General features: G+C 42.8%; 1 long non-coding RNA gene across 1 annotated transcript; it reads left to right on the plus strand.

The window, feature by feature from the left end:
* The first annotated feature begins 4,647 nt into the window (after window positions 1–4,647).
* LOC119340439 lies at window positions 4,648–6,876 on the plus strand. Its single transcript, XR_005164543.1, has 3 exons — window positions 4,648–4,848; window positions 4,981–5,329; window positions 5,861–6,876. It is a non-coding gene; the product is annotated as an uncharacterized LOC119340439 (long non-coding RNA).
* Window positions 6,877–7,319: the final 443 nt, after the last annotated feature.

Consider the following 7,319-nt stretch of genomic DNA (forward strand, 5'->3'; position numbering starts at 1 on the left):
GTAGGTGATGGTGATTGATACAGATCCGTCACTTGTGTCGATTGTGATGAGGGAACTGGTGCATGCTTCCTCTTCCTAGTATAATGGTCCAAGCCTCGACGAATTCTCCCTTCAGCATAACGACCTACAGAATAGTTCCAGAAATTTGTTTAGAACAATTAAACCTTATATGCAAAGTGTAGACAGCAAGAAAAATAAGCTACAATGTAAATGGCAACAGTATGTTAGTCACCTTCATAGAGTGGAGCTAATTCTTCATAAAGGGGGAATGACCTTTCTTTCCATTGCAGGACATCCTTGCTGTTCTTACGAGCGGCAAAGCTTGCCCAAACATTATCTGGTGCATCAACCATTTTTCTGTCCTTATCCCATCCAAAGCCACTTTGATCCAACAATTCTTTAACATTTCGATAGTCTCTCTTCAGATCCTGCTCCTTTTGTTTGACTTGGTTGAGAGTAAATGATTGATCAAACCTTTGATTTAGTCGAGAAACAATATTTGTCCATGCCTCCTTACTCCAAGCATTATGTGTCCGAAAACCAGGCACATCATAATCTTTTAAGAGTCTAACAAGGAACAACTTCATTTGGTGACTCCATTTGGCTCGAGTATTAACTTTTGTGAGTCCTAAATATTTAACATAGGTGGACGAATTTAGTTTCTAAACATCACAACTATTCTTTTTATAACAGCAACACATAACAACTTAATAAAGTTGCACAACTGAGTTTATCAAAGTCATTGAAACATCAGATCATACCTATTTCTGGATGAAGACTTGTAGTCCCACCATGAAGTTCAAGATCAATTGCCCCATTGGATTGCAGATGATGGCCTTGTCGCTCTGACAGGCACCATCGATCAGCCATTTGGGGACTCCATTTGACTCGAGTATTACCTTTTGTGACTCCTAAATATTCAAAATAGGTGAACAAATTTAGTTTCTAAATCAATGACACGTCACAACTAAATAAAATTGCACATCTGAGTTTATCAAAGTCATTCAAACATCAAAGCATACCTATTTCTGGATGAAGACTTGCAGTCCCACCATCAAGTTCAAGATCAATTGCACCATTGGATTGCAAATGATGACCTTGTCGCTCTGACAGGCACCAATGATCAGCTACCTACATGCATCAGACTGTTAATTAGCATACATTCTGTTAGCACATATGCAAGGGCGCCAATGATATTTGTGCAGAAGAGAATCCATGGAAGATGAAAATTTAGTGCCCTGTGCGCGCACACAAATTACCATGTTCCTATATATGTTATGTGCATTGCGAATTAACTCAAACGTAAGAAAATATATATGTTGATCTAATAGCTATGAAGAAAACGGTCTCATGATACTCATACAGTGGTAATGAACCAGAAGAAAACTAGCAATACGAGTAGCATGAGGACATGGCCTCACATGTCATTTGGTAGGCTACCGGATAAACTCAAATCTGAGAAAATATTTAGACCTGTAGTTGCAAAGAAAATCCCCAATCCCGAAACAGTAATCTCAGATCTGAAAAACGGGAGAAAAATCCACAATACGTTGCAAGCCAATACTAATCAAAATCAATCGTATGTGTGTATGGTAGCTACAAATCATGGTAGTTGATGCCGAGCAACAAGACAAAAATTCAATTAGCTATCATATGAAGCAAGGGAGGACCAGATCTAGCTTTTGGAGTGGCCCCCAAAGTACCTTGTTGCTGGACATCGCGGGTGGGAGCACAGACGCAAGAGGCCTGTCCTCCAGCGGAGGAGTTGAGCTGAGGGCCGCGCGGCCGGCCGGCCGGCCGGCCGTGGCGCAGCACGACTAGGTCGATGCGAATGAGATGGGGAAAAGCGGTGCTGTAGGAGGAGGGTTTGTTGTTTTGCGTTTTCTGCCGATGTGGTGTCGTGATAAGGTACGCGAAGCCTGTTATTTACCGCGAAAACTGTGGGTGAGCGAGCGGCGCGCGCTTTTCTTCCCGCCAGGATTCTTTCCGAGAGGTCGGACTTCTTGGAAAATTTCCTGTGAAATACAGAAGGGAAACTTCCACAGGATATATTCCTGAGGATTGAATCCCTGTAAATCAAACAACCATCACAGGAAAAAATCCATAGAATTACAATCCTATGAAAATCCTATAAAAATCCTATGAATCAAAGAAGGCCTAATTGTTTCCTTTGTTTGGATCAACTTCCAAGTTCCAAGTTCTAAAATTACCCACGTACATGAGAACTAAGTAATTTTAGTTAACAAAAGAGGACTACTACTCATGAAAAGTTAATCTGCGTATTCTCCTTGACAAGTTAAAAAGGTCATATATATGTTTGCATGGCTCTCTATTCTGTAAGGTTATTACATAAAACTCTTGTTCAATTAGAAAAAGTTATAATAAGCAGCAAACATTAAAAAAATAGGTGTCTGATTCCAGATCGTGCTTCTTCAAATGAATGTGTCACTCACCTAAAGAACTACCAGATTACGACCAATGCCAAAATTTGGGTTGTCTTCTCCTAAGAAATTTGTACAAGCCCCTTGTCATTCTTCGTCTGATTGCATCATCTAAACCAGGCTAAATATTTTTACTTTACCCATGTGAAATTATGCATCAAGTAATCAGGTAAACAAGTATAGAACGACATGCAGATGTAACCTGACCTTTCACCTTGTTAGGGAGTCCCTTCAATCCAAGAATATACAACATCCAGAAGAAATAAAATCAATGTCATAATTAGTAATCATTTTTCAGCGACAAAAGATAAACAACAATTGGATTTTTAAAACAAAACCCGCAACTACACAAGTATATTAGCACAAGTGTGGATCCTGTCCCACTCTTCATTTGTTCACAAAAAAGTTCAGAATAGCAATCTTGGCGAGCCCTGTGCAAGCATCCTGTGATCTCGGCCGGGATCGATCTGCATGGCATGCTGCTGATTCTACCAAGAGTGGGCGCTGAAAGGAACGATCCCGAACCTGCATTGTCAATCGGACAGAGCAGCATCGGCCTTCGGATCAGAGCGTGAACGGGATCGAGGAATTTGGAGGAAGTGAGGGAGTAGGATGGAGATCACGAGAACTCACCCATATCTTGGGTCGTGTTAGTTCTTCAGGGGCTGCCACGGGCTGTCCTCGTCGCCATCGGCGACTCCGCCACTATAGCGCCATGAGCGTGGGATTGAGGGACGAAGGGAAGGAAAGGAAGCGAATTAATGACGTACCTGATGTTTGGTATGTAATAATTGGGTTAATTACTGTTATAATTCATTGAGTATGTTTCCATATATTACACTTTGGCGCTAAGAAGGTGAGACTCATATTGTAAAAAAAAGGAAGTTCGCACTGATGGACGAGGAGATCTCTTGCCTACGATTTCAATTACCAATTACCGAATCTGGCTACGCTGATTGCTCTCGATTTACTGAATCAGAACTTGCCAAAATATTTACATGATTGAATTGAATCGACACCTGCCAAAGCAAGCACGAATAAATGGAAGGAGAATCAGACGTGATTCGGTTTTAAGTGGGAAGAAGAAAAAATTAAGGTGGGAGGGGTGGTGAGAGATGAGACAAAAATAAATCAAACGAAAAAAACCGACGAAACTGGGAGCCTCGGTACGAGGTTAGGCCCTGGAGTGTGTGGGGGCGGGTGGGGGCCTCGGTACGAGGTTTTTTCGGTTAGTGGCGGCTCAGTGTGAGGTGGGAGCAGGTACCAAAAAAAACCATGAAAGGTGGGACGAAAAAAAACCTGGAAGCGAGGCTACCAACTGCTCCATTAGGAATAGAGATAAAAGAAACGTAGTGTTCCGTTTCCCCTCTTACATTTGTCAACACCTCTCGGCCCACTCGATTTTCTTTCCCCCCCTTCCGGTTTTCTCCATCACGGTTTTCTCCCTTTGGCTTGCATCTCACTCCGGCGTCCAGCGCCACCGCTCCCGACCTCCAGCCTTCGTCCAGTAAGCCCTCCCGCGCGCCCTGTCTCTCCTCTTCTCCCTTCTCCTTTCCTTTCCTCTCTCTCACAAATCTTGTCCCTGGCCCATGGATCCCGATGGAACACCATGGATCCCGATGTGGAGCTCCACTGCGGCCCGATCTGACCTGTGAGCGGCCAGATCCGTGCGTCTCCGCCTCGCTCCGCGCGGCCTCCATGGTCCGCCGTCTTCTCCAGCGTCGGCGCCGCGCTCGGCCGCCGCCGTCCCATGCCATGGTCGCCTCCCTCCAGAACGACCTGGCATGGCCACCTTCCCGCCTCTCCCGCAAGTGGGCCTCTGTGCAACCAGATCTGTAAGTCTGTGCCTCGCTCCGCGGGCCTCCATGGTTATCCGTCTTCCCGAGCGCCGGCGCCGCGCGCAGCCGCCGCGCCGTCCCATGCCATGGTCGCCTCCCTCCAAAATGTCGTGCCATGTCCGCCTCCCTGCCTCTCCCGCAAGTGGGCCGATGCGCCCCCGACCTAGCAGATTAATGGAGGGCGCTGCCGACGTCGGTTCATGCCTCGGTTCACCTGCTTCCTGACGTCCAATTCCTTTTGTTGTTGCTATATTCAACCTCATCTCTGAAATTTTACATCTTCCTGTGTTGCTGTGCAGGTGTATCAAGTTTCACAAGGTCAATGATTATTGAACCATCTGGTTAGGAAGAACTTCTTCACGCTTTTCTTTGTGAAAACCAAATTTTTTTATCTGGTAGGTAAAGATAAAGATTTTCAGTTTAATTATCTTCAAAATTCTGTGTGTGGGGAAGTGCCTGGCGGTGGTGGTTGGGCACTTGAGCTTGGAGCTGGCCAGGGCAGTGGATGGGGAAGAGGAGATTGCTGCTACTGTTGTCGTTTTGTGTATGCTACAGCTGCAAAATTCTGTGTATGTGCTGCTGCTGCTAAATACAGGACGATGCATTATATTCTCCCTCTATCAATCTTTAAATTCGTTATCATTTTTATTTTATTTTTCTGAATGTTGTTCTTTAATCCAATTGTTTTTTTCGTGGTGCAGGTAAGTCAATCCTAGGCGAGTTCTGTATTGTTAGCCTTTGTGGTGACTGCTACACGATCCTGTAATGCATTCTGGGAGTGTTGTTTCTTTCAGTTGTTTCAATTACTAGATTAGCAGCAAAATGCATCCATGTCAATGTTGGATTTTACTTCCTGATTCTCATTCCAAGTTCTGCAGGAAAGAAACAAGGAGAATATAGCTCTTAATTGAAGCAAATAGGATTTCGTCAAGGTTGTGCCTCAATATCATGGATGCGCCTATGCATGTCAATTTTTCTAACGAGATGATTTCTGCTCTTGGGCTAGCGGATAGGGTTGTGCTTGTTGTCGATGCTGCTGAGGTCGGCATGGTAATTCACTGGCCTATTGCTTTATATATAAGATAAGGTGGCATGCATGCTTCGAACAGATGGTTTTTATCCCGTGCCAAGCAGTTCTAAGCCAAATAGAGAATGCTTCACTTTAACTTGGTTTGTGTGAGCATAACGTTTTATTAAGTTGGAACTTGGAGGTGGTCTATCGGTTTAGCATTTTGGAAACTTAAAGTTGCACTTGATGATGCTTTGTGAGATGGAGCACTTCATTCCAGGGCGTGGTTTTGAGAAAGATCCGGTAGCAAATTAAACTGATATTTGAGTTCACCATTGTTTGTTTGATAATTTTACTTAATTGTACATCTGAACTTTTATTTGCGTGCATCAACTGCAAACTGCTACATATTTCTGCATCATATATTAAGGTTTGATTAAGTTCATATACGACAGTCGATTAGCTCCAGTCTGACATTTTATTCATTCTAGGCGAATGCAAAAATGTTTAGAATAAGCTATACATTGCAAGTTCACATATTTCCTGTTGTAATATTTTCTGTGTTTGTGCAGAATTGGGATATGACCGCTTACACATCCGGGACACAAGGGGCCGCCATAGCTTGGTTTGTCTCTTTGGACTGCCACAGTGCCCATCCGGGCGTCTTTGGATCCTCGGCCATGGGCCTTGCTGTCTATGGATCATACGCCACTGGTCATGTTTCGCCACCTGTCTCTCAGGACAACCACCCCTATGTTCGGTTCGGGAGGCACCGGAGGGAGCCGACATGGTCATCATCATTCCGTGAATGAATAAACTCTTCAAGATCACTTGTGCGGCTCGGTTAAAGGTAAACATGTCCATAGTATCTTCGTAAGCATATAAGTAATAATTTGTATTAGGCATGATTCTCGTTCAACTGTCTAGAGATTGTATAGTTGTTTTGACGCATTAGATCAGTCCGTACATACAAATTGGTTTCATTGAGATGTGTTCCTTTTCTATCATGTCAATGACGAATATACACTATATTTCTTTCCTCATAATAAATTGTCAATTCTTTGAGATGGGTGAGGAAAATCGTCAAGATTAAAGAATTGCAGGTTGAAAAGGTATATTGTTTAATCCCATCTTATTTTCACAATACTCGGTTTGATGTTTTTTGGAAGATTAGATTGAAAAACAACCAATTTTTCTATCGTACTTGAGTTGGGAGTCATTGTAGATAACGTTGTGCAGGTTAAATTTATGCTCACTGCCCACACTACCGTAATTCATGCATGTTGGTGCTTTCCAGGTGACGTGCCCAACATGCTTTTGCTCGAGAATGGCAATGGGAAGTGAGTATCGCCCATGTATAGATCCCTTTAATAGATGTTGTTGAATTTGTCGTGTGTCTGCTACTTATGACATTTTCCTTCTTGTAGTGTTGTGCTAGGGCCTGAATCAGTTTTTGATGTATACTCTGAAGAGTTACACTGCTATGAAGTTGGACAACATTGAATACAACCAGTGTTGAAGTATACCAACCGCATCAGCTTCCGAGTCCATCGACAATCCGAGCTTTGTATCTTTGAGGTTTCAGATATTTGAGAATTATTATTTTCTTGTCAGTGAAGGTTATCATGTTTTCACACCCGCTCTATAATGTTTCAAGGAAAAATGTCAAACATGGTTACCTTTGTAAAGAGTTCAGATCATCTAATGTAAATATGCAAATTGCAAAACAATCTGATAAATTCATTTTATTTCTTGAATTGTGAAATGGGAGATATTGCTTTTGTGATTATTGCTCCGTGTGATATGCTTATGGTACACCTTTGTACTTATGTTCCTACAAAATTAAGTTCCACAAGTATGCAAAGTACTATTTGGTGTCGTAATATATCATGCCAGGTAGCTCCACATAAAGGTTTATTTTTGCAACAAATATTATTGTCCGTAGCAAGGCACAAGGATTTTAGCTTAAATATTAATGCAGATCCTAATGAGTCAGTTGCTGGAGCACCAGAGCTTGCTCGAGAAGAGTGC

This window comes from Triticum dicoccoides, chromosome 7B (assembly GCF_002162155.2).
Source record: "Triticum dicoccoides isolate Atlit2015 ecotype Zavitan chromosome 7B, WEW_v2.0, whole genome shotgun sequence".
NCBI lineage: Eukaryota > Viridiplantae > Streptophyta > Magnoliopsida > Poales > Poaceae > Triticum > Triticum dicoccoides.